Source organism: Sciurus carolinensis, chromosome 11 (assembly GCF_902686445.1).
Source record: "Sciurus carolinensis chromosome 11, mSciCar1.2, whole genome shotgun sequence".
Taxonomy (NCBI): domain Eukaryota; kingdom Metazoa; phylum Chordata; class Mammalia; order Rodentia; family Sciuridae; genus Sciurus; species Sciurus carolinensis.
The window spans coordinates 37157845-37176295 of record NC_062223.1 but is presented as its reverse complement, the minus strand read 5'-3'; the positions used below and the strand labels follow the sequence as shown (position 1 = coordinate 37176295).

Below are 18451 nucleotides of genomic sequence, written 5' to 3'. Positions count from 1 at the left end.
AACATACTTTTCCTGAATTTGAGTCCACCCTCATTAGAATCACTGAGATGTCCTTACCCAGAGCATAGGCCTACAATGGTGGCAACTATCATCTGGGCTCTTCCTACATTCTAACACTCTCTGCCCTTCACCAGGTCCCAGGGGCATTTGGGTGCACTTTAAAATCAGAAAGTAAGCCAGAGTGTGGTGGTGTACTCCGGTAATCCCTGGCTCCAGAGGCTGAGGCAGGAGGATGGAAAGTTCAAAGCCAGCCTCAGCAACTCAGTGAGACCCTAACCAAATTAAGGAGACCCTGTCTCAAAATAAAAAATAAAAAGGGTTGGGGATGTGGATCAGTGGTTAAATGCCCCTGGGTTTAATCCCTGGTTTAAAAAAAAAAAAACAAAAACAGTATAAGCCTCTGCATTCATGGTTTCTTCTTACTTGAAACCTCCAGAATTTCCATCCTTGGCTGGGGCTGGGAGACAATAAATTTGGGAATCTTCTTAAAAGACTTCCCAAATCATTTTTTTATTCAAAGGAAGCAAAAGTTTGAAGACTTTCATCACCACCATCTATTTGTTTATCAGGAACAGTCTCTGACTTTGAGTGTGATGATAATTGATTAAACCTTTGGTCAAGTCACTTTGCTTCCCTAATGCTCATTTTTATACTGCAAATTAATCTTCCTAGTGTCCTCTAAGCCCCAGATGATACAAAGCACAAAGAAAGACTACATGCACATCAAATTCTACAAAAAAGAAGAATGCATTGCAATTTTGATATGCCTAAGGATCTTCCTCCCATCTGTGTCCTAGTAGTGTCTGCTGTATGGAGACTGGAAAGGAGAGCACCCTTCTCTTAGAGAGTCAGCTTGGGGAGGCGAGACTTCCTGCTTGGGAAGTACACAGGGAATTTCTCCGTCAGTATTAAGGGGAGGATGTGGGGCAGCTTGAAGTCTGCAGATCTGCTCAGCTGCGGCTCAGTGAGCAGCTGGTAATGCAGCATTCATATCATGCTGGCTCAGCTAAGAATACCCTTTCTATTCTTGCCTGCTTTTTGTTTTGTTTTGTTTTGTTTTCAGGCTGAGGTGTTAGGGAAAGAAGCAGTATCTGAATGCATTTCACAGTTACCCTGCATTTTATAAATCAGTGAATCCTCTCAGACAACTTCAGCAATGGAGAGAGCTTGGCCCCATCTGCCAGAGAAGCAATCAACTTCTGAAAGATTGAGTGGAAATTAAAAGTCCACCAGGTCCCTTCTCCTGGATTTTCACTTAGATCTATCTATCGAAGCTGCCCTTATTGCAATCACAATCATTAAAAGTAATAAAAAGGTTATGTGACTAAAGATAATGCTGCAATTCTAGGATGATATTATTGCACACAAGGTGCTGTCCATGCAAGACAAAATTCATATTAGAACAATATTAAAATGTTATTCTAGTAATGGTTTATGGAGCTACAACTACTACTATTACTGTGCAAAACATTAGGGCATATGAAAGAAAACTGACATATAGATATCTGTAAGCACAATTTTCTCATGTTTGGAGAAAAATTTGTAGACCCTGGCAGGTTTCATATTCCATTACTAAAGAGAACTAGTTGATCTACACTGATATAATAAGATGTGTGTTTCTCAGTATGAATTTGCTGATTTAGTAGAGGTTAAGATTCAAGTTTCTTCCAAGAATCAAGTATTCAGTTATGTGATTTATGTATATTATTTATATATTATTAAAAATGAGTAGGTACCTAAAGCACATATTTCTCAGAAACATGTCATAAGATAATATTTTATCCTCATATGTTTGCATACAAGCCACAGGAGTATTTGTCAATAAATACATTTCCATTCATAGTACAATTATTATGTAGGTCACTGTTTCCCAAATGAGTTTCATAGGGCACTATTAATTTGCTAAATGTTAACAGATGTTCCATAAAAACAGCATTCCATTGTCAAATAAATTTGGGAAAACTGCATTAAGTCAAATTAAACATGATCGTTTAATACAAGACTTCTTGAATTCTTCAAATACTAATTTTTACAGATCTCTATAAAAGAAAAATAGCACGGGACATTGCCCAAAGATATGACATAAGAAGTTTCTTCTCTGAATACAAATAATATTTTGCTGTTTTGAGAATGTTAGATGTATTTTATAGCAATTTGATAAGATGGACAAACCCTTGAAAAGATGGCTAAAATTGTAGGACCTCGTTATTTATTCCTGTATCATTATTATTCGTTCAGTTTCTCTAGTTTTGCCATCATTTTGATAGGCGTTCAGGATAAAAATGGAATTTCTGGCAGGTTGAGGAGGTACAGGGAAGAAAACTGATGTCAAAGAGGCAAGAGTCCCAGAGTTTAGGCTGTGCCCCTGAGAATTCGTGCCAGACCTTGACATCTGCCATGAAGGAGAGCCAAAATTCTGAAGCAAACCTCAAGTAATGCTACCCATTTTTGGAAATAGTCCTTGACACCCAGACAATACATGCATCTTATCATGTTGGTTCTTACACAATGTGTCTCAGTAACACACTGTCAGATCTTGTTCATGAAGAGGTAGATCCATCTACAGAGAAGCTACTTGAATAAACACATTCTTGTCAGAGTCCCAGAATGGCAATAACACCTATGAACTTGGTTAGAAAAGGCAGAGAATCTTTTACAGAAATGAGTCACTAGCCTCTACTGCTTGATGTGCAGAAATTTTATGTGTCCATAATCATCATAGAGAGCCTATTTTACAACACCAGCTTCTACTTCTGAAGCTAAGCCAGCTGAATTCAGGGCATAAAATTTGACTTCTCCAAAATCATCTTTCCTTGCAGACCACAATATAGCTCCAAATGACTCATACCAATGAGTTTCCCATAAGCTGAATGGAAGACTATACTCCTTCAAGACTCTCTGAGACTAGTACCTTTAACCTTTGAAATGAGGTTTCAATGGCATCTAAACAAGCAAAAGAAACATTCAGCAGTTCGTTTTATGTGAAGTGCTTCAATTTGATAATCCAATAAATCCGATAAATCCCCAAATCTGATATAGGAACAGATGCAAGGAACCATGCCATCCACAAATCTGACCTAAAATATTCAACCCATTTCCATTTTTGACAGAAAAGACATTGTGAGTAAATGCAACATGGTATAACAAATAAAAGTACAAACTGGACTTCTGAAAATAGATGTCATTAGAGATTGAATTTTATGGGACCTAACAACAAACTCTCACACCCACCCTACTTCAGCATCCTGAGTCAACTCATCGCTGCAGATGTAATAAAATTATTAGCAAAGGTCAATCACTGCAGAAAAGATGAGGCACAAACTAATTAGATACACAAGCTAGGCTCTCTAAAACCTTGGTGTTCTTTACCTTTTCCAATATTATATTCAAACTTTGCTATCTTCTGTCTCATTAACACAAAGGCACACATGCATGTAAACATGCCCATGCAGCTCAGGATCTGTACTCTGTACCCAGGATTCAATAGAGACTGAGGAGCAAAATGAGAAAGCACAGTTTGTGTCTTCTCAGAGTCTTTAAGCCATTTGTCAATCACCCCTGCTGCCCTTTGTTGACTTTTCCAACTCTTGATTCCTAGAAGGGTTTTGCCCTATTCAATGCCTGTTTGTTAAGATTATCCTCATTCATTCATTAATTACATTGGCTTAATGACAAAATCCCCTGATTTTTTGGTGCCAGGGATTATGCTGGACCTGAGGATGAAAGAGAATTACAGTATGGTCTACAGTACTGCTCTTGAGGAGCTCACAATCAGTGAGACATAACAGGGGAACTGGAGGAGAAACAAAAAAGATTTCATGCAGATAACATGTACATGTAGAAGGTGCAGTGCTTGAAGCTTAGATTCATTTTACTTTTTGCTGTAATTAGCAATGTAACTTATTTATTAATGAAACAGGTGTGGAGAGTAGACCTATTATGTTTCAGGCACTGACTAGACACCCAGCTGAAATGATCTCTACTCCATGGATCTTACTTCTAATAATGTATGCAAAGCAATAATACAAGACAATTAACAGATAAATAAAATACTACAATTTTTCAAAAGGAACCTAACAAAGACCTGAGATGGAGGACAGATATGGTCTCCTTGCAAAGAAGAGAGCAGTAACATTTTTGCTAGACTGTATGCAACAAAAGACCATAGACTTTAAATTTAACAATGAAGTCCCCAGGTACAAAGTTTGAAGGAATTCTGAAGTCACAAAACTAAGGGGAAAATGATATTATGTTGAACATCTGATAAAACCCCATTATCCAGGAGAAATAAGAGAAAAGAGAGCAGACAGATTAGACCATTGCTTAAATTATGCAAAAGGTCTGGATATGAAAGTTATTATTTCAGCCTATAGGACCCTATGATGTGATTGTATGTCAGGTAGACTCCAAATGCTTTCAAAACAGGACCTGTACCTTCTCAAATCCTAGTAATAGTTACTTGTTGTATTGTTTTTGACAATTTATTTATACTCTCTAGGTCTCAGTTTCTTAATCTGTAAACTAGCCATTATAATACATTAAGAATCCAATAAGAGTTATTTGCATCCCTGTCATTACCATAGAATAGAAATTTAAAATGCAGAAATAATGAAATATGTAGCTCAGCAATTATCTGAGTTCCAAATATAAATTCTAATGTTTATTTTGAAGCTATTAAAATTCCACAAATAATAAGCCATACTTAATTATTTGAAATGCATATGGTTCTCTGAGTTCTAAAAACATGAGATTTTAGAATCTGAAGGAAGTTGAGAAATAATTTACCTTTATTTTTGTCCTTAAACTAAGTTTCTTGGGAGAATTTGGGAAGCAGGCACACTGCCTCCTGAGAATATGTGTAGAACAACTTCTAAGAACACGTTCATAGATAAAAGTACTGTAACTGACAAGATCCCAAGGTGATTAGACCTATTGATGTGCTTTTGAGGGCAGTACAACCCTCAAAGAAAATAATAAAATTTAACCAAAGTGAGCATCAAAAAGTGGCACATGAAAATATTTCAACACTCCCATAAAAATATGATTAGTGGAAACATAAAATAGTATGATTAGAACCTCCCAAAAATGAATTTATTCATTACTCTCTCTTGTAAGGGAAAGAAAAATACTGCACAATCCATATGTGTGTGTGTGTGTGTGTGTGTGTGTGTGTGTGTGCGCAGCATACAAATAATGTATTTCATGATATGTAGCAACTTATAGGGGCTGTGTACATGAGTATGTGTGCATGTGAGTGTGTGTATGCTAACATCCTCTAGGTGTACTTGAAGTTTTATCTTCCCTTTATGTCAGCTGGCTTGCTTAATAATCTTTTTTTCTCCAGGTTGCCCCTTCACTAATTGGGCAAATGTGATAATTTGTAATGGGTCTCCAACTCATTAGTGTAATTTAGTCAGGTTCTACTGTGTTTCACCAGACACACAAACCAGGCTGCTGCATACATCTGTTTTTAAAACTCTATTTCATAAGCATCCACAATATTTCTGCTTTAAAATTGAGAAATGATTGCTCCTTAATCAGCTATTTGTTAAACTGGGCTACATAAATATATGTGGTATCATCCATAAATAATTTTAGGATAGAACATAACAAAAATTAACATTTGAATGGAGCTTTAAAGTTTACATAGATTTTTCTTATATATCCAAATACAAAAGCCTGTGTATTCCCTTGTGAAGAAAGGTATTGCATATTTTTAAGGTCTTACAAGACAACATTTCATAATATTTCCAAACATGGGTTCTTGATTTATCCGGACATATCCTATATTATCTTGGCCATTTATTTAACCTTTCTGAGTTTAAATTTGCCCTGCTTTAAAATTTTTTATTAATATGTACTTCATAGTTTTTTCAGGGGAAAAATGAAGTTTTTGAAAATGAATATAAAGTACAAGACACAGTAAATACAGATACACGTACATTGCTATCATGATTCTGATGTGACAGATAGGAAAACATTTTTAAAAGGTGCTTACATCTAAAGACAGAGAATTGAGATAGTTGTCAAATATGTAATGAGTGTTTGCAGACTGGAAAGAATTGGAGTTCATTAAGCAAAAGCAGTGTCTATTCCTCACTTCTAGGAAAAAGGCGAGAAGCCACCTTTGGAAGGTTGGGACTTCTCATTCAAAGTTCTTGGCTACTTAAAACTGAGCATGCAGAACTGAGACCAGAGCAAAGGATGAGATTTGAATGGATTCAAAAATATCACCCAAAAGGGAAGTGGGCCTGAGGTAGATGAGGGAAAAGTTGGAGCTATAGTAGCAAACTGAAAGTATAAGATTTCCTAGCAGTTCAGCTGATCATAGAGTAGTCTGAGTAAATGCCAGATAGGAGGTGTTGGCAGATATTGATAGTTTCTGCACATTCTGTGGCTTCCACTTCTTAAGGAGGTTTGGGGAAAAGATGATAGAAGCAATTTCTTCATATTTGGCTGTTCAAATCACTAACCACCTTGAGAAGTACTAAGAATGGGTAAGAGATATGGCATATGGCCGGTTCTTCTGGAATAATTCCCAGGCCCAGACCTAGGAGGAAATGGACCTTTTCCTGTTTCTAAATCTCATATGTCAATTCTTGTCAAGCAGGTAGGTCAAGGTGTTATTCAACAGAAGCCTGACACGTGATTTCTGTGCTGGACCCACAGAGACTGGTTGCAAGGACCAAAGATTCCATTTGACTGAGTCTTCTTAGTGAACAAAAACTTCCTTTGCCTCATCAGTATGTGACATGGTCAAAATTAGAGCTGATTATTTTAAAAATGTCTTTCCTCTACTTTATGAGGATCTTTAGCCTAGTTCCATACCTTAAATCCATAAAAAAAAAATCTAGAAGAAAAAAGTCACCATATGAAACTACCTAACAAATTTATAAATTTATTGTTGTGGAACCGTCATCCTTCCAGCTCGGGAGAAAGAGAAGCTGACATCTACTTGCAACAGAGAAAGGGTCTTTCACCTTTCTAAGAACTCAAAAATGAAAGCTTGAAAATCAGAGAATAACTTTTCTATCTGCTCTTCAAGGTTGAGTGAAGTGCCATTTCATTCTGAGCCATCAGTTCTTAGACACATTTACCTCTAAGACACATCATTAGAGAAGTTGGGATCATTTGTTTCTTCAATAGACCATCAGGTCATGACACTAGTGCCCCTTCCAGAAAACAGGAGGGTCATCCTCAGAGCTTAAAGAGGAAGAAGAACTAAGGACACTAGAGAGATGAGTCTTTGCATCTTTGCTTCCAAGTTCTGTTTCAGCAATAATTGGTAGAAGAGAAAAGAAGTCCAGAAAAAATGTTTTAGAATAAAAGACTTATAGCCACGCAGAAAACAAATTTTACCTATGAAAGCATAGGAAAATTTAAAAGGCAATAGAGAAAAATAGAAAACAAGATGTCAGACTTTCAGTGTTAGGCAGATTGAAGCCCCAAATTGGAGGAATCAAAGCACCTGGGCTCTGTAGACAGATGCAACCAGACAGACATTCTGCTCTGCTGATAGTGACATAACACCTTGAATAAATCACAAGTCACAGGAAGTTCAGTTTCCTCATCTGTATCCTAAGAAGATGACACCTCCTCTATACATCTGTGATGTTCTTAGCACCTCATCTGGAATATCACAGCATGATATACATGATAACTAGTGTGCTAATTTTTTAGTTTCTTTTTTTTTTCAAGGCACTCTATAGAACCCCAAACCATATCTTCATTTTTGCCCAGAATCTACTTTTTGATGTATTTCCTTCTTCTATTCACAATGACATAGGCATAGTTCTAATTTTGTTTCCTCTTCAGAAACATTACTGCTTTGGATTATATATTTAGGATCAACCCCAATTTGTCCTGCCTTTCTTAAACTTCCCAATCACATGCTTCACGTGATAACTTCCTTCTCTGGATTTCCTAGACTGACTCCATCAAAAGATCCCATGCTGGCTTGTTTGGTAAGCAAGTTAATTTTTCCTTATCAATATAATGCCAACAATAATACATTAATGTGTTTGAGGGGAAAATAGCACTGCTTATATATTTGTGTTCTACACCCTAACTGTGACATAATTTTGAAGCCAGAATGTGTTTAATAATTACATGTTGAATAAATGCACTTATGAAATGATCACAAGAAAAAAAAAAAAGAATGGACTATTTGCTACCAGAACATTCATTGAGAATTCTGATTTACTTACATAAAAGTGATCTTGACCTAGATCTGTAACATAGTTCTGAGATTCAGGGGTAAGAATAGAGTTTGTATTTGTTTAGTTTTAAATACATGATGCCAGTCAAGTGAGTCTTGGAAGAAAGGTATGTACCACAGAGGGAGAACAGAAATTCATGTAACCCAAGCTTGGGGGAGAAATGCAGTCATGCCTATAGTGATGGAAGAAATGGAAATCAAACTTGAAGTAGCAAAGACACATCCAGGAGAGTCATGCAGTGAGGCAGAAGGGGTCAAGGGAAAGGAATATAGTAGTAAGCATCAATCAGAGGAGTGCAGGAAGGGCTCAGTCATTCCTGAGCTGAATAGACCTTCCCTCACAAAAGTGTTGGCAGCCAGCAGCACACTCAAAAACTTTAAAACTACTTTTCTATTTGCTCATACCTTATGCACTAGAATCAGAACAGGATGATGGATAAGATGTCTAATGCTTAATAATATGATGAGTCCCTTGGTAAATGAAATATTCTGACCAAAAGTCACATATAAACATGACTTTTCTTTAGATGAGAGTTGAATATTTTCCTGGGTGTATGTATATTCAAAATGTTTATTATCATTATGCCCAATGAACACCTCCAACAGTCAAAAGTTAGCAAACTCATTCACTGTGTAGCTAATCATTTGCTTGCTTTTTAGATTTTCAGGAGTTTACCTTTATTAGAAAGATCGATCCAAAATGTTTGCCCTTCACACATATTTTTAACCCTTTTATTCAAATGTTTGTCTTAATAGATATAGAAAAATCTTCCTTACTAAAACACTTCTACACCAAGTATCTCCTAGGTTCTAGGTATGTGTGGTCACAGGTTTTAATTCCAAACCTATGGTCAAAAACTATTCCCCACACCATTGTGTTTACTTGGTCCTTGCTTCTGTAACTTGTCACCTAAAACAGAAGTCCATAAGTGAAAAGAATCAACACAAAGATTTGAAATCCCTCATCACTGAATAGTTTACCTACAAATATTTAAAATGCTGTATTGGTTGCACCCTAACCACCCCATACACACAAAGAAAAGCTAAAACACCCATAACCATGAAAATATAAATGAATGTCTATGGATATACCGAAGCTGGATAACTTTTCAGGGATGAGAGAAAGGGTAGAATTAAAATTTTCTTTTTTCTTTGACAGTATTAAGGCAAAGGGAGATTGCCAGATCTTCTCTTTATCAAGAAGCTTTCAATGTGACCTCGCCTCCTGTTTGTGACAAAGCAACGAGTTACATTCCCAACTCACAACATTTTAGGACCTGACTTTAGAAAGCATGCCTCAGCTCATGAAATTCTGAATCCGTTCTCTTTCTCAGTCTCCTTGCATGCTCTGCACCAAATCACTCTTTTTCCATCAACATATTCCCCACTGACATCAATATTGCCAGAAGATAATTTTCTTCCTCTCTTTCATATTTTTATGGCCAGTCAGATAAAAACATTCACTTTTCTGTTCATTCATGTGATATAACAATTTTAATAACCTCCAAAGGACAAGAACATTAACTCAAACTACGATTACAGTTATTATCTTAATTACTATTACTAATCATTACACGTAAATAAACATAATTATAATGAGACAACTTTTATTGAGCACCAACTACATTATAATCTCTGTTGTAAGTATTTTATAAGTGTTCTTTTTCTTAATCTTTTAACAATAATCCTGCAAGGTAAGATATGGAAATAGCAGTATAAAATTAACCCGTCCAAATTACATAACTAAACAATAGAGATGCATACTAAGGGATACTACCCATAAAGTACATTCTATAAATGCTCCCCACTGCTACCTGCTAATTAGTGTTACATAGATCTTTATGTCCTTACTTTGTTCTGAGACCTCAGTACAATATCCTACTTGATATCAAACATATCAATAAGAGTCTGGTAATCATTAAATTAAATAGAGATCTGCCCAAGTTATGGATTCTGCTAAAAACTACAAAAATATTTAGGGACCAGTTGTTTCAGAGAGAGACACTTCACAGGCCCCTTGGGGACCTTAGGACTGCATCTCTCCACTGAATAATTGGGTCTCTTATGGGAACAAAATTATTCAATTTGCATTTAGATAAGCATTGCTCAGGACCAAGTATATTTAGGAAACTATGTAAAGAAAGTTTAAAAAAAAAAAGAAGGGAAGAGGAAGAAACCAAGGAGTAAAAGAATAGATTTGAGCTTTGTAGTAGGCCAGAATTAATTTGTGGCAAAGAAATAAATCTCTTTTGCTTCATATATAATATGAAAACAATAATTCACCTTACTGATTCTTTTGTGAGAAATATAAGTAAATAACCTAAGCTACCTAGCACAGTGCCTGGCACATATAAAACATTTGTCGACTAAGATGATTATGATTTATTACATTACCTCAATATGTGTTATCAATATAATCTGCAGTACAATACAAAGGGAATTTCCTTAATTCAATGCAAAGCACGAACCACAAATTCTGATGCTTAAGGCTATGGTAGAACCAATGGACTTGTGTTTGTTATTTTGATTAATGGACATCCTTCTTCCCTTTTTTACTTTCCTAGAATTGGATTTTATGGAATGGGACTTTAAAATGCAGTGAGTGTGAATCTGATCTTCCTTCCCAACCAGTCATAAAGTAGACTTTGTCCATTCATTATAAGAATAGGAAGAATTCACAATTTGAAGGACACAATCCTGCTCCTGCTCCCTTCATGCATAGGGGAAGGCTGACTTTGCAGAACAGAAATACCTGGGTCAAGTGGTACCAGCCGTGCAGAGTTAGCAAAGCAGAATTGGCCTCATCACCGACAACTCAGCTCAGCTACATTAATAGGAACAAGGCTTTTTACATCTTTTGCAATATGTTATTGAACTAAATAAAGGTCATACACAATGACACAGCCCCACATGGGTCAGATTCTGGCTGAGGAATCTTAATTCTGTTTAACTATCAAGTCAAAATTCCAGGGGACACTCTTGGAGACTGCAGAATGCCGGGTCCAAATTCAGAAATTGCAGCAAAGGGACATGAGCAGGAATAGTCTTTCTATACTTCTCACAGCAATGTCACAGTGCCTGTACCTGGTAGATGTTTAATAAATAGGCATCCTTCATTGTCTGTGAACAAAATGAGATGTTAGATAAAAAGCAATGTTAACACCACTTGCTGACATTTGAATTGTGTTTCTGCAACCACATATGGATGGGTGCACATTATTCTCGTTACTTATATTCAGTATCATTTTGAAAGTTGTAAACATAAGTACAGTGACATCTGGAAAGTCTGCTTAGGCTGCTCTGAGAAAGGGTCTGATAAAACCTTGGTACACAAAGTGAGCTAACTCACAGAAATAGAGCAGATTTGTCCCAGTTCAATTAGCTTTCAGATTATGTTGGGGGATTTTGCCTACCTGCATAAAGATATAAATACACTGAATTACACAGGTCTTTTTAATTATTAAACCAGATTAAGAGGGGTGAAGAATAAACATGAACTACCTACAAAGTTCCAATTGTGCATGAATGGTTTTTAACCAAGCAGATTATGTACAATCTTTTATCTACTTGTCACAGAAGGTCTTATGACTTACTGTTCCTGTTTTACAGATTAGATTACTGAGGCTCCAAGAGATTATCTGATTCCAAATCTGTCCACCTTCAAAACCAGTGCTCACTAACACATTCTTCACACTATCCTGCTACTAACATCTTCAATTTACCCTCCTAATCCTGGTATGCCTCCTAAATGCTTCTCAGTATGATAGTCATCATGACCTGTGTCATTATTATAAATAAATATCCTATTATACAATTTAAATTCTAGTCAACAGCTTCATTGTGGACTGAAGTTTTTGTATTTCACAGAAAAAGTTAGGCGAGAGGCAGGTTTCTTGTCTTTTCCCCATCCTTTCTAGATAACCAATGACAATGGATTCAAGTCATTACATGTTTCATTTCTCATGAGTCTAAAGTTATACCTCCCATAGAATGACCAATTACTTACACATGATACTTGCTCTTATGGTCATATGCACATGTACCCACATACATACACACAGGTTACTAAGAATTTACCACAAAAAGTACTGAGAAGAGGCATAGTCAATATACTTGGGAAAAGAGCCAAACTCCCACAATAAAAGTATTCATCACTCATTATGAAGAAAAGACCAGGTCTGTTAAATGAATTTAATTTGAAGTCATATCAGAGGAATCACTTTCTATTGTCTTGAAGTATATGTGAAGTCATCATTACATTCCTACAGCGATGTATAATTACTGATCATTTCATTCTACAGCATCTTATCATAATCCTCACAACATTATGAGTTAAGAATGTTTACTTCCGAATTATATTGGAGCAAGTCAGGGTTCTGAGACTTTAAGTGACTAAATAGCATTATCAGTGCTTGACTGACATGTGGTTCTCATCCAGTTTTGTTCTCCTAATTATAACCAACCTCCACCATTCTCCCACCTTAGCTTTGACAGCTCAGTGGTCCCAAACTGCATTGCATATGATTGAATGAGTTAAGTCAGTTTATTGCAAAGTCCTGCCCTATTCACATATCAGTTAATCATCCTTTCTTTTATGACTTATTGGGGGACCCCAAGAGTTTGTTTTTAAGTCATAGAGATCAACAGCAAGGCCACACAAAGCATGTGTCCTCAGAGCACATATCTCCTTCATCCTTAGAGTCTGCATTTTCTGCTGTAGACTGGTTATTGCAGCCTGTCCATCCTCACCCCAATGCCAGCACTAGCTCAACTCTTCATGGAACTAACACACAGCTCTAGGCTGTTGAAATGACTCAGCAATCAAAACTTCAAGTTCCATCCACCTGGTCCTCACCCACCTCCAGGGCCAGAGCTCCCAGAGTCCCTTTCTGCTCTTGAACTTACTAGGCAATCTTTTCTTTTTGGCTTCTTTCAAAGGTACTCAGTAGTTGACTTTCCAGCTGTCAGCCCTGTTTGTTACAGAGGGAGAGAGCTATTCATGTGTTAAGTGCCCTGGGTCTTAAAAACATAGAAACACACTGGAGAATGTTGGGCCTGGTTGGTTGACTGGAGCAGAAACCCAGAGAAAGTTTTGCCAACTGACTGGAACTAAATAGAGAAGAAATTAGAATTTCCTTTATTCTCCACAATAAACCAAAGCAATCTTGTACCAATTCATTCATTTAAAAATATAACCCTGCATGCATTTGTTCTGGGGAACTTTAGCCTCTTCATCAGCACATCCAACATGTCATCCCAACTAAAAGGGAAATTCCCTACTCCCCACTTCCACCTTTCTTTTCTGAATTTCTTTAAGCAAGAAAAACAACCTCATTAAACCTCAAAACACTTTTTACCACCAAACAGAGAAACAAAAGAGAAATAGTCATGGATCTGGGACTAGGTCTGATCAAAAGCTACTTACCTTTGCCCTAAACTGATTTGGAAATAACAATGCAAAGTTACAGTTGTGCAAACAATATCAGAAACCTTGAGATTCAGGGCAGATGCTTTGCACATTGCATGAACTGTAATCAGAAAATCCAGAGTTGGCTTGTACCCTGATTCTATTATTAGCCTAAAATAAGTGATAAAGTGTTGCTATTGCTAGAAGGTTCACTCATTACTATTATTAAATCTAAATACACAAAAGCCAATGTTATCTTTTTATTTGAGATGATGTTGAGAATAATCTTTGCAATTAATTTTTGCCAACACCTCAAGTCTAAATATATTCCTACTGGGTGAGAATGTGAAAGGGGGGCAGTCAAAATTGAATAGCCTCAATGAAAAGAGGTACTAATTTGCCAACTTCCAGAATGGCATTTTCAAAGGCTTCTTTTTATTCAGAGCAGATCTAAGACAAAATAGATGACCTAAAATACTGTCCTCTACCTGGGGCTAGTTATCAAAAACTGCAGGTAAAAAATGAAGAACTGACCAATTTAAGGAATGATAATTGCCCCCCAACATCTGAGGGTTTTGGATAACCTAACATGACCCACCAGACGTGGAGCATTAGAGATTTTTCTTTCCTTATACAGTAAACTTTGTTTCTTATTTATATAATTACCATCACCTTCTGGCTTCATTTATTCAAGGCTGTTTTCTCCACAAAGAAAATCATAATTTATTTGTGTTTTCTTTTGTGTTCAATCTACTTAAAACTGAAACAAACAAAATCTTTCCTTTCCTAATAAGAGCAATGTAAATAAAATTTATGAGTAACAACCCAGATTAAAAATATTCTGATCAGAAATACTTCACGAGACCTCAGAGTTCCCCCCCCACCTTTTTTTAAAATCAGGAGCACTGTAGAGAGTAAGAGTCAGCTGTAGGGCTGTGTTAGGGGGTAGGGGCGGCTTTTAGCAGTTGCCCTTCTTTAGTCAATTTCCTAATATCATTAGGCAAAGATCATTAGATTAATGGAAGGATAGTCCATGGTAATACCAGAGTATAATCTCCTATAAGTTGTTTTTCCTTTTTTTTTTTGGTAATTCCCTTTTAGAAAAAAAAAAAAAGAAAGAAAGAAATATCAGTGTTTCAAGTATAATATCTGACATCTCTCAACTTGGATGATCTCATAAATCTCTGACCCATTCAATCATCTCTGAATAAATTTCTCATGTTATAATTTGCACCTTCTTCCTGTCTAAATATAGACATCAACACTTGGAGAGAATCACCTAGGAATGCCCTCCTCTACCTAGTTAACATACTTGTCATCTACACCATGAATATGTTCACAGGAACACTTTGAGTGAGCTAACATTCTATAAAATACCACCATTCTTTTCAGGACAAACCAACCATATGCACTGACTGAGTAAGACTGAGGTTCCTTTGCCTCCACTTGGTGTTCCAGCATTTTAGAAACCTATTTACAAGTTATTCTCACTTCTTGGGAGAAGGTAAGTGATTCCAATGCAGAGATAAGAAGAAAAAAAAAATGCTCACAGACACAGGAACACAGATGCTATCACAATGAAATGGTATTTTGCTTTAATTAAATAATGTCAGAATCACAACAGGCAAAACATTATCTGCATTTCAATTTGGAGGAAATAGGAAAAAATGAAGTCACGGCTAACCACCAGGAAATACCAAAGACACTGAGTTAGGCAAGTCATTTGACTAAAGTCACCTGAATTTCTGATACCACTTGCTTTTACATCCAAGAATAGACAATTAGGAGCAATTTGCAACAACACTCCCTTCTCCAGGGATAGCGTAGGGTGAGAGGATGTTCCAAATCAACAGACACTAGTCTTAATCAAGGGACACTGCATTCAGAAAGGTTAATGAGATGCAATAGCAAGAGAATCAGTGCAAAAAAGTGAGGTTCAAAATACTAAACAATTTTCACTTTGTGCTCATTTGCTCCAATTAAGATCAGTTGAAGCCGCTTTTCTGTATTCTACACATTCACTACTCTCCAGAGCAGATAAAACTATTCAAGGAAAAAAAAAAAAAAAAAAAAAAAGAAGAAGAAGAAGAAGAAAGAGCCACGGGGGTGGGGGGTGTACTATTAAGTTATCATAAAAGTCCGGATAACACCCCCATGCCCCACCCCCACCCAATATCTGAGCAGACTCACTTTTGCTTCTATCTGAGAGCTTCTGCCAGCAGCTCTTCTGATTGATTTTTTCCTCAAATTTAGAGATTTATTTCAAGGAGGAAGAAGGTTGGACTTATTATTTTCCCCCAGATTTTATACATTCAGAATTCACTGTGAAAATGTCCGATAAACAAGAGAGGTATAAAAATGGTGAGAGGTATATGGGGGGGGGGGTCATACAAATGGAAATAATCTCCTTGGCATGAGAATAATCCCAAAATGCCACACACTGAGTTCTGAGCATTGCAATCTCTAGAAATGCGCTTAAAAACTGCATATGGGTTTCCAAAAACAAACAGGAAAGCACAAACATCACAGAAAAGAAGGACTAAGATCTGAGTCTCGTGACTTACCTTCTTGATGGATCCTCAAAGTTCACCCAGGAAAATTTAAAATCCTCTAGCTTGTCGTGCGCTCCTCTATTTTCTTTTCCTCCTCCTCCTCCTCTTCTTTTTTTTTTTTTTTTTAAGTCACATAGGAGAAAAATAATCAGTTTTCAAAGGTTCCATTTATCTGATCTTCCAGCACCAGCAAAAACGTGTCCAAGAGACTCCGCCAAAAAGTAAGCCAAAAACTCATCAAAGGCAAAAGGAGAAGGGGGAGTGAAGAAGGGAGGGGTGGTGGGAGGTGGGGGGCTACAACTGAGAGCCCAAGTGCCCCGAGATTATTTTCACGCTGTTGAAATCTCCTACTGCACGATATACCTGCTTTGGTTGTCACACAAACACACACACACACACACACCACGGACACTCACGCATTCTCTTTCAGCGCAAAAGCAGGCACCCACACTCACAAACACATACAAACACACACACACTCAAACAAGCCAGTGTAATGAAAACTGTCAGTAGTAACCTCCAAGAGCTGCTGTGTGCTGCAGATGGTGTGGCTCGCTGTTACCTTCCCAGGTCTGTAGAGGATCAAAAGAACATCCAAATTCAGGGGGGGTGCCGGGACTAGATGGATTCCGGATCCCTCTCTCCCAAGCAGATGCATCCAGGCAGGAGCGGGTCAATCAGCAGAGGTGTCTGCTTGCAGGGTGCCCCGGATTATGGCAAGGTTATTAATCTTGATGTGCTGCATCCCCCACCCCCAACATTCGGCAGCCTGCATTGAGATGATTGCCAGAGCTGTATCGGTCCCTGTTCTACTGCATTTTGCTCAGCCCTCTGATGCTGCAAGTGAGACACAGTGGAGGCAAGAATACTAATAAGGTGGTTAGCTACAGTTTCTTCAAGGCAGTCGGCATGCAGTACAGTAAATGTGTACTTCTCAGTGCTCTGTGTGTGTGCCTGCGTGTCTGTAGGGAAGGCAGTGAATCCACCTCCGGCCAGAAGGCGAGATGGTTTGCATCCTGCCCGGGAGGACTATATTGTCGGAATCATTGCTGTCCTGCCACGGCGCTGCCTATGACAGTATTTTGCTTGGGATAAAGAAGGGGGCTTATGGGTTTAGAAGCCTAGAGCAGGCATTTGAAAGAAAGAGAGGAAAAAAAAAAAAATGTCCAGGGAGACAAATTAGCTTTATAAATAGGCTCCAAGGAGACCAAGGCAAAATTTTAACATGCTGCTGCCCTGGCTGTTAAATGGAAATACAAAGCAATTTCAAAAACCAGCTCCAGCCTATAAATCTTAGCGTTGGCAACAAGTATCTGAATTTGACTGATGGGACTGTGGATAAATGGATTCCTGGTAATATAAAAAGTTTGCCCATGCATTCTGCTTCATAGCCATGGACCCCATGTGTGCAGAAATCTGCATATAATTCATTCATTTTTAATATGGATTTAGATTCTACTCGTGCACAGTTTCACTTTGATGTACCATTTTCAACACATAACTATCAAATTGTAGAAAATATTTGAGCGACACAATGTCACTGGGGAATTGTTTGGCACTCATCAATAGTAAGCATTATCATACATGATACTTTTATGTGGAGTGGTGAGTTTACAGTTTTCAGAAAAAAAGTATTATATCTCTTTTAGCACAATGAAAGAAAAAACACACATAATATGATAAATGAAAATTCCTCAGCCTCTGGAGTGTTAATTTCCCTCTTCTGTGATTAGGTCTCATGTCATAACATCTCTTCTTAGGTGAAGGATCTCTCTGAGTTCCTTAATTGAATTAAGTTGGTATTATCTGGAAAAGTATTGGACAGTTGGAGGTGAATTATGGAGTACTGTAATACCAGATATTGCCAGCAGATGTCACAGAAGAGGATACAGGCAAAAAAAAAAAAAAAAAAAAATTCTACCAAAAATTGCAAACATTTAATCTGATTTAATAAACATGGTTTTAAATAAAATTGATGGCATTAATCCGAAATACAAAACTTTTATAAATTTTTCAGGTGCAAATAAGGAATTAGAGAACAGTTTATCATTTATATTTTGCCAAATGCCTCTCTCAGAAATCATTTTTTTTTACATAACATATTGGAAAAAATATTACACTACTGATTAAAAAATAAGTTTTCATGTCTTATATCTTTTATCCTATGATGTAAAGTATTAAATATCCTCTTTGTAGTATCAATACAAGATTAAACAACAAAACACATAATGTGAGGAAGTAAATTGGGTGAATAAAATTAGTACAAAAATATTT

General features: G+C 37.0%; 1 protein-coding gene across 3 annotated transcripts in view; it reads right to left on the bottom strand.

The window, feature by feature from the left end:
• Window positions 1-16957, bottom strand: part of Lrrc4c (leucine rich repeat containing 4C) — a 1170008-nt gene extending 1153051 nt beyond the window's left edge. For all 3 annotated transcript variants that reach the window (XM_047517277.1, XM_047517278.1, XM_047517279.1), the window contains exon 1: window positions 16190-16957. The gene's annotated coding sequence lies outside the window, so the exon portion shown is untranslated. The remainder of the gene's footprint in view (window positions 1-16189) is intronic.
• Between the last annotated feature and the right edge of the window lie 1494 nt (window positions 16958-18451).